Source organism: Sarcophilus harrisii, chromosome 3, assembly GCF_902635505.1.
Source record: "Sarcophilus harrisii chromosome 3, mSarHar1.11, whole genome shotgun sequence".
In the NCBI taxonomy this organism is placed as follows: Eukaryota; Metazoa; Chordata; class Mammalia; order Dasyuromorphia; family Dasyuridae; genus Sarcophilus; species Sarcophilus harrisii.
Genome location: NC_045428.1, coordinates 610,605,978 through 610,615,658, shown reverse-complemented (window position 1 = coordinate 610,615,658; position 9,681 = coordinate 610,605,978). Strand labels below are relative to the sequence as shown.

Here is a 9,681-nt window from a genome sequence, read left to right as displayed (position 1 = left end):
ATCTTTACAGATGCATCCAAACATAACATTTGTGCTGTATACTCATGTGACTTAACTATAAAGAGAGTAGTCAGAACTCCTTTTCAGTCCACTCAGCAGAATGAATTTTATGCAAAATTCTAGCTCTTATTAATCCAAGAGATATAAATATAAAATTTGATTCGGCCTATTCCACAGGGTAGTACAAAGAATTGCCACAGCCCAAATAAAATTTAGTAGCTCAATATATGTCTATGCTCTTAAGGAACTTCAAAAGCAAGTGAGAAAAGCGATCCAGGTAAGATTTCGGTATCTGAATGTCCACCTCATAGTGGATTTCCAGATGTAAAGGTTTTCTGGAGGCAGCCTTAGTTTCAGTTAAAATAAATAATTACTCCAAATCCAAGCCAGTGGTAAAATTGCTAAACTGTTTATTTCTCTTTCCAAAATAGCCGGTTAGTTGGAGGCCTAACTCTCGCTTGAGCTCTTGCAGCTTTGTCCTTGCTTCTGCCTCTGCTTTCTTGAGCCTCCAGCAGTATCAAGGTAGAAGATACAATGAACTCTCTTGCCTGGAAGATAGGGCTTTATAGGCTTTCTTCCAGAGTCTCCTACTGCCGAGAGCTTTTGTTGTATACTGTACACTGAGACATACTCATCATTATATCACTGGGAAACATTATTTGTTGTAGGATTTAAATTCAATCTAAACTAGATTTAACCATTGTTTCCATCAGTTCCACTTTGTACACTTGTTTCAAGTTCTGGCCTAAAATATTCTATTCTAGATCAAATCAACTCCATTGGCTTAACAGTTTGTAAAGATTCAACATCAGGTCCTATTTGCTTGATGGAACCAAAGGCAGATAGCCCTCTAATCCATGTTGGCCAATATTCCTTTATTTCAGGTATCCAAGAATCTAATTCTAAATATCATCAGGCTGCATGAGCCTTTATGTCTCCAGTTTGGGATTACAAAAAAGGAAGCTAGGGGCAAGTGTAAATTGAGTGATACAGCTTGACCTATCCTTTGCAACGCCCTACGCTCCCTCCAGGGAAGAACCTCATGGTTTCAGACCCATGAAATTTGGCAAATGGATGTGAGCCATTATTAAATATTTTGGTCATTTATCTTTTATCCATGTTGTAGAGACACTTTTCAGGATTCACTTTGCAATACCAGCAGAAAGAGACAGCCGAGTGGTCATTGAATTCCTTATACAAGCATTTGCAATTATGGGTGTGCCACAACCAATAAAACAGACAATGGACCTGTATTACTTCTAAACCTCCTTCCTGAGAAATCAGGTGAGCATGACCACCTGGGTTCTAAAACAAAAGAAATGGGAGATGTGAGGCTGGAATTCTGAAAAGGTGTATTTGAATCAAGGACAGCAGGATGTTTATCGTTAAACACCTAGTGTGACTATATCGACTCTCTAATCATATATCTTAATGTGACATGGTGATATAATGGCTAGCACAAACTCAGTTGCTGTAATGATGTAATTGTACTGAAGATTTAAGCACTGAGAACTGGGAACGACTCTCTCAGCCACAGACACAGAAGAGTCTCAAACACAGAGAAAGAAAACTCAAGACATATTTGACCAGCTTCATGGTGGTTTTCCTGCCTTCATCACTTCTCCACCTAAAGACCAAGGTCCATCCTGAGAGCCTCAGAGAGCTAACTCAGACATTACAATACACTTACATACACACATATAGATCAATGACATATGCCTACATGTTACAAACATAGAGACACAATATTCACATACATCTAAAACAATATTGATATAGCTGCATGTAATGTAGATTTCTCTTCTTTTGAATCGTTAACTTTGAGAAGGCTTCTCCTGAATTAGACTTGACTGGCTCACGGAAGTCTTTTATTTATGCTCCTTCTTGAGAGTGGGATTGTGGGATCCTCCCAGAGTGCTCTCTGGCCCTAAGAGCTTCTTGCTTATATGAGCTCTTTAAAGTGTGAACACAACCATTGTTTCTATCAGTTCTACTTTAGTACTTGTTTTAAGTTCTGAGCCATAACATCTCCTCATAAGGATCAGATCAATCATACTGAACCATGCTAAATTAGGTAATTATTGTCCCTATCAACTCTAATGACTTAACTCTAATCCACTTTGTAAGGATTCCAACAATATCAATCACTTTTTAATGTCACAAAAGTGAGTTAAAAGTGCAGAGAATGCCACGTCCACTAGCTTATCATTTGTTGTTTTTGGAAGAATGTTGCTCAGTTGTCAATGAAAATGCCAATTTTATTAGCTCCTTTCCTAAATACTATTCTCTCATTTAATACAAATGAAAATTGTTGAAAATTCTTGAATATGCAAACAGCAATAGTTTCTCTTAAATAACATTTAACAGTAAACATCAGATGAGGACTTCTCCCTATACTTATCTGAGGTCATGTTGTGCCTTTACTAGGGAAAATCAGATGTCCTAACTAGCACAGAGTGTTTTTGTTTGTCTTTGTATGCCCAGTGCCAACCTGGTTCCTCCCAAATCAGCCCTAATGACAGACTCACTGTCTGTTCTGTAGGCAAGATCCAATCCTAACACCAGTGCCACCTCAAACTCTAAATATACTCTTTAATTTTTGAAATATAACTTTTTATTTACAAGATATACGCATTTGTAATTTTTCAGCATTGACAATTGCAAAACTTTTTGTTCCAACTTTTTCCCTCCTTCCCACCCTTCCCCCAGATGACAGGCTGACCAATGCATGTTAAATATGTTAAAGTATAAGTTAAATACAATATATGTATACATGTCCAAACAGTTATTTTGCTGTACAAAAGAATTGGACTTGAAGTAGTGACAATTAGCCTGCAAAGGAAATTAAAAATGCAGGTGACAAAATAGAGGCATTGGGAATTCTGATAGTGGTTCATAGTCATCTCCTCAAGAGTTCTTTTGCTGGTGTAGCTGGATCAGTTCATTACTGTTGTATTTCAATTGATTTGATTCATCTCATTGTTGAAGAGGACCACGTCCATCAGATTTGATCATCATATAGTTGTTGTTAAGTATATAATGATTTCCTAGTGCTGCTCATTTCACTCCTCAACATGTAAGTCTCTCCAGGCCTTTCTGACAATCACCCTGTTGGTTTTGCCTTAAGAACAATATATTCCATAATATTCATATACTCACAATTCATTAGCTATTCTCCAATTGATGGGCATCCACTCAGTTTCCACTTTCTGGACACTAACAATGAGGACTGCCACAAACATTCTTGCATATCAGGTCCCTCCCTTCTTTAAAATCTTTTGGGATATAAGCCCAGTAGTAACACTGCTGGATGAAAGGGTATGCAAAGTTTGATAGCTTTTTGAGCATAGTTCCAAATTGCTCTCTAGAATGCTAGATGTATTATTCCACCAACAATGTATCATTGTCGCAGTTTTCCCACATGCCCCTCCAACATTGCCATTATTTTTCCTGTCATTCCTAGCCAATCCTGACAAGTGTATGGTCATATCTCAGAGTTGTCTTAATTTGCATTTCTTTGATTAATAATGACTTAGAGCATCTTTTCAAGTGGCTAGAAATAGTTTCAACTTTCTTCATCTGAGAAATTGTCTGTGCATATCCTTTGACCATTTTATCAACTGGAGAATGGTTTGATTTTTATAAATTAGAGTCAATTTCTCTATATTTTTGGAAATGAGGCCTCTTCAGAACCTTTGACTGTAAAAATGTTTTCCCACTCTTATTGCTTCCTTCTTGTCTGCATTAGTTTTGTTTGTAGCAAAACTTTTCAATTTGATATAATCAAATTTTCTATTTTGTGATCAATAATGATCTCTAGTTTTCTTTGGTCATAAATTCGTTCCTCTTCCACAGGTCTGAAAGGTAAACTATCCATGCTCTTCCAATTTATTTATAATCTCATTCTTAATGCCGTAGGTCATTGAACCCATTTTGACCTTATCTTGGTGTAATGGTGTTAAGTGTTGGGTCAATGCTCTCGTTTCTGCCACACTCAATTTCCAATCTTTCCCAGCAATTTCTTGTCAAATCGGAGGTCTTATCCCAAAACTGGGTCTTTGGTTTGCAAACACTACATTATTAAGATTATTAGCTGCTTTGTCCTTTGAACTAATCTATTTCATTGTTCATCTAGTTTATTCTTAGCCAATACAAAATGGTTTTGTAACTGCTGCTTTATAATTTTAGATCTGGTAAGTTAGTTACTTGGCATACATTTCCTATCAGGTATAAGCAGTATGAGGAAAAGCTTATTGGGAGGATCTTGATATGATATCTAAGGAAGTAAAAGCATGGCAAAAATATTTTAGGATGAAAATGGAAACAAAAAAGAAAAAGAAAACAATACTTTCATGACAATCATATATACTATCAAGGATAATATATCATACTTAGACTCTAAAATCAGAATTCCTGTTATCCAGTAAATGGCAATAAAAGAAGAAAATAGGGAAAGCATCCAGATTGGATCAAACATATGTACCTGAGATCTATGTGTGAAGTACAAATTTGAAGATGATATTATATAAATTCTCTAAAGGTGAAGAAGTTAATGAATTGTGAGAGAGGAATTCTGACCTTATAACAATACAAAGAAAAATAGGGAAGTAATCAAGAGAACTATTACAAACTTATCTGTCTACTTTATACTTTAAGATTTCTATATAAACATTGTCCTGAAGGAGGACATTAGTAGGGAAAGTAGCTTTCATAAGTGGTATTTCATTAGGAATGGCAACTTTAGCATCACAAGTAACTCAGAAATGCAGAGAATGCCACATCCCACTATGTTCATCATCTGTTGTTTGGGGAAGTTGTTAGACTCTGTCCAGTGAAATGCCAGCTTCTGGGCTTTTTCCTAAAGGTAGCTCTCAATGTACTAGACTCAAAATTGTTGAAAGTGCTCTTGAAGATGCAACAACAGTATTAATGTTGTGCAATAACATTAAAATATGCATCGATGAGGACTTGTCCCTTTCTTATCTGAGGACATATTGTTCCTGCTAGGAGAATCGATGTCCTTGAGGACACAGAGAATTGTGTTTGTTTTGGTATGTCCAGTAGCAGCCTGTTCTTGGCACTTCCCAATGAGTCCTAAGTCAGACTTCGCATCCTCTTCCTTAGTCAAGATCCTAATTCTAACACCAAGTGCCTCAAACTCCAAATCCACTCCTCAATTAATAAACATAAGCCAATTTTAATGTTTATATTACTCAAAATAGCTTAGTCATTTCCATTTACTTTTGAACAATAATCCTGTTACTGTACAATCATTGCCTTGGTTTTATTCATTTCTTTGGATGTGTGTTTTTCTTCTTTTTCATATTTTCCAATTAGATGTAAAGGCAATTTAAATATTTTCCCTCCTTCCGTGATCTATCTCCTCCTAAGACAGCAAAGCTATGTGATAACATGTTATGCAAGTGCAATCACGACACATATTTCCATATTACTAATGTTGTAAAAGAAGAAACAGAACAAAAATAAAAATGAGAAAAAAGTGAAAATAGTATTCACTAATAGCTTCACTATGCATTGAAACTCCAGAGTTCTTTCTCTGATATGGATAGCATTTTCCATCCTATTCATTGTTACACTTGGGAAGAAGTTATTCACAGTTGATCATTACATGATATTGCTATTGCTCTGTACATGATGTGCTTTGCTTTGCCTTGCCTTTGTTCCTTCCCTTTCCTTTCCTCTGTCCATACAGGTACCATATTCTTACTCTAGGTGCTCTGCCCAAAGGAATGTGAATTTTGATTGCTGAAACCTCATCAAGATATCTTGGTTGTATCAATAGTTAAAGACCATGGCTAAAGCCAGATCAGTCTGCTTCTCCTTGACTGACCAACAAATAGTTCCTAACCAAACCCCATTTGGTGCTTGTTTGGCCCCTGACGGTTCTTGGTGCTAATTATAGCAGAACAAAATAGTGTAATTATGTCAGAGCAAAATTAAGTCATTTTGTCTAAATATACACACTAGCAAGTGTCTCAGCCTGGATTTGAACTGAGGTCCTCCTGCTTTAGAGGCACTGTAGGTCCTAGGTACCAAAGGAAGTTCTTACTAGGTGTGGGACCGTTGGGAATCCACTTAACTTTGTTTCCTGAATTTCTCATCTTGTCAAAGTAAGGATTATAATCATACTGATTCCTAAGCTGTGAAAATATAATGGGAAGATAAGTATAAAATATTATGCAAAAATGTATGTATACATATATAGATATATACATTATATATGGATTACACATATGATCTCATTATTGTTGTTGTTGTTGTTATATGGAGGAGATGAGCTTCCTTTTCAATGTACATGCTTGGATTTCATAACTTTGATCTATTACTTATTATTAGATCTTATTATTATTAGATTATTGATATATTATTATTATTCTATTTGGAAGACAGAGTGTCCTCTGGTTAAAGACAGTTGTAAGGATTCAAATGGGTACTTTATGTTTTCTGAAAAAGAGGAAGAAAGAAGGAATAAAAAGGAAGGAGAAGGAAAGAAAGATCATGAGGAGGAGGAGAAAGCAGAAAAGGAAGGAAAGAGGAAGAAAGATGATACGAAGGAAAAAGAAGAGAGAGAAAGATGAAGAGAGAAGAAGAGCAGAAGAAGAAGAAGAAGCAAGAGAGAGAAGAAGAAGAAGAAGAAGAAAGAAGAAGAAGGAAGAGAAGAGAGAGGAAGAGAGAATGGAAGAAAGAGAAGAAAGAAGAAAGAAGAAGAAGAAGAAGAAAAAGAAGAAGAAGAAGAAGAAGAAGAAGAAGAAGAAGAAGAAGAAGAGAGAAGAAAGAGGAGAGAAAGAAGAGAAAGAAGAAAAGAGGAGGGAGGAGGAGGAGGAGGAGGAGGAGGAATAAGAGGAGGTCAAGATCATTCAGGAATTGGCAAAAAGGTACAAAAGACCTTGAGAACTCTCAATGACAGAGAAGAGAGTAGAGAATGGATATTCTTTCTTGGGAAGAACATAAAACCTCAACACTGGAGAGAAAACAACTGCAGGAATGTGGGTGATAGTGATAAGAAGAGATTGGTTCTACAAAATCTACAACACACACACACACACACACACACTATCCTTATTGACTTCAAGGTTCATCAGTTGATTATGGAATCAATGGAATCAACTGCTCCTTGTCTGGGACATGTCCAAGTTATGTCAGTGAATCCAGTTTGGTTCAGTTAGCCCCAATGTTAAAGATGTCCCCTTTGGCCCTAGGGGTCAATGTGGAACAGCACTTTAAATTCTTCAAGATAAAGGTAATCTGTGTTCTTCTGGCTTGTGAGTAAACTATCATGTATTCATTCACTTATGTGAAAGTCACCAGAAAGGGATGATTTCCTTCAGGATTTGTGATGGATTTTGGCATCAGAATATGTTGAATGAAGAACAAAAAGTTAACCAAATGAAACTTTTTGGTGGTAATCATTATTGACTGGGAACTTACTGCTTTTGCTGTTAAGCTAAAAATAACAATGACCTGCCCTGAACTGTAAATGGGAAATCCTGATGAGAGGCAGAAGTCCTTAGGATACATTGATTTGCTCTGGGGAGTGAATCTAGGCATTTCTATTTGAATGATTGTTGAGCCAGCCAGTACTCCACCAGGAGAGGACAAATTCCAGGAAATATCTTCTAGCCTTTGAGGGGAAATGTTCAGAATTCAAGTCTGCCTCTTTCATATTTGTCATCAGAAATGTCGACACGCAGCCCTAGAAAATCTTAAGTAGATGGTCAGTCCTTTAGTCTCTCCCTTTGTGAATACAAGGTCCATGTTTCTGGAGGTTCCTGTGCAGAGACCAGACTGAGAGGTAATGGTTGGCCAGAGTGAATCACCAGTAGCCTTAGAGAGCTCCAAGTTCCTAGAACAGCCCCTTATGAGTGTCACTGCTATCCAAATGAGAGACTCACAGCAGCTCTAAGAAATTAGAGAGCTCCTATAGGCTATCACAAGCACAGTTAACTCTAATAATAAAATAAAAACAAAAAGCTAACAGTGACCATGAGTAAAAGGCTTTCTTTATTCCATTTAAAGAGGAAAACAAGACACATAAGCTCTGGGCTCTCTAGAGAAAACACCCTTTAGTGTGGGCAAATCTCAAAACATATCAATAAATACACAGTGAGCTGTAGCCCTGACCATGGAGAGATAATAGCAACAATGCAGAAATGTGATTCCTAGCAGGATTCATGAATGGAGCATGGGGATTACAGGTGCCTGTCCAGTCAGATCAGCTAATGCTGATTTGGAATTATTTTCAGAGTTTTCTGTGGCTGACGTTATCCAGATGTTGAGTGCAAAGAATTGTTGTTCTGCCAGTCTCAGGACACAGTTTAGTTGCTGGGCTTCAACTCTGGAAATATGCATCCTCAAAGTAAAAAGAGGCAGGGTGATTATGGAATGGAGAACTTGACTTTTCTCCCTTTTGGCCAAAAAGACGGGGAATTTAAAGAACTGTTAAAGGATGGATCAGTTGTCTGAGAGCCTCCACAGCTGTGAATCATACCATCTGAAGGAGTTGCAGGGCAGCCTTTGCTGACATAGGTGCTGCTTGTGGACTGGGAATGAAATAAATTGGAGGCAGAGGGAAGAGGAGAGAGATCAGTCAATACAACTGCCTTTCAGTTTTTTTTGTATCATCCTCTCACAAGAGGAGATCCATTCTGGGTTGTATCTCCAGCAGCCACTGTCAGATGACTCCTGTGTATGCCAACAAAGAATCATCCCACTTTTTTGCCAGTAAAAAAGAGGCAGGTACTCACATGGGTCCCTCATTTATTAAAATTGGAATGATAAAGATTAGCATGGTCCCTGCAGAAGGATGACAAAATTCATGAAGTGCTCCATATTTTTTCTCTTTTTTTCTTCTTTTACTTTTACTCAGTTCTCCTTGTACAAAATGACTAATTTATTCTATTATGATGCTTTTGAAGGTGAAGCCCATTTTCTTTTGTTTGAGTTTAGAAGCTTAGGTGTGCTAGAGTCCACATCTCCCTCCCTGATGTTACACACTAAGGATACGGTTGCCAGGAGTTAAAGATAGACTTTGTAGTCAATAGTCTCATAAAATATTATCTCATAATTGTTTCAGCACCTCTTGCAAGGTTTCTGGGTTATTCGTGAGAAGCCAGGACAACTTGACCAGGAGAATCTGTCCTTGTCCCATCTTTAACAATTAAGGCGATCTTTCAAATTCCCCAATTACCAGTAAGTCTGTCCTCATCAGGGACTTTTGGGAGTAGCTGGGACTTGAAAGTTTACAAAGGCATTCCTTGGAGGTAATGAATGAGAGGTAGTCTTCATACCACATGGCACCTATGTCTACTTCTTTGGAATCAGCCAATGACAATCTTTCACCTTTGTAGTGCTGAACCAATTAGATGATTTCTTCTCTGTACTTTGTTCTGTGCTTAGAAAAGTGTATTGTATCCTCAAGTTGGCATATAGTGGCCAGAGCTAAGATCACTAGGCCTATGCTTTATTATCAGGTCACATGCTCCATATAATAAATGATAAATTATTGGGAAATTTGCTTCCATCTTCCTCTTTGGTAAGTTTCAAATAAGATCATTGGTGTTAGAATAGGGATTTGGATAGGAGAATCCTCCAGCTACAGAACATTATCACCCTTACACTGGCCTAAGTGAAGAAGTCTCCCCAAAGCCTCCATACTGTTTC

At 37.3% G+C, this 9,681-nt stretch overlaps 1 pseudogene; it reads left to right on the top strand.

Annotated features, from left to right (window-relative positions):
- Window positions 1-8,767: 8,767 nt before the first annotated feature.
- Window positions 8,768-8,856, top strand: LOC116423104 (annotated as a pseudogene).
- The last annotated feature ends 825 nt before the right edge of the window (window positions 8,857-9,681 follow it).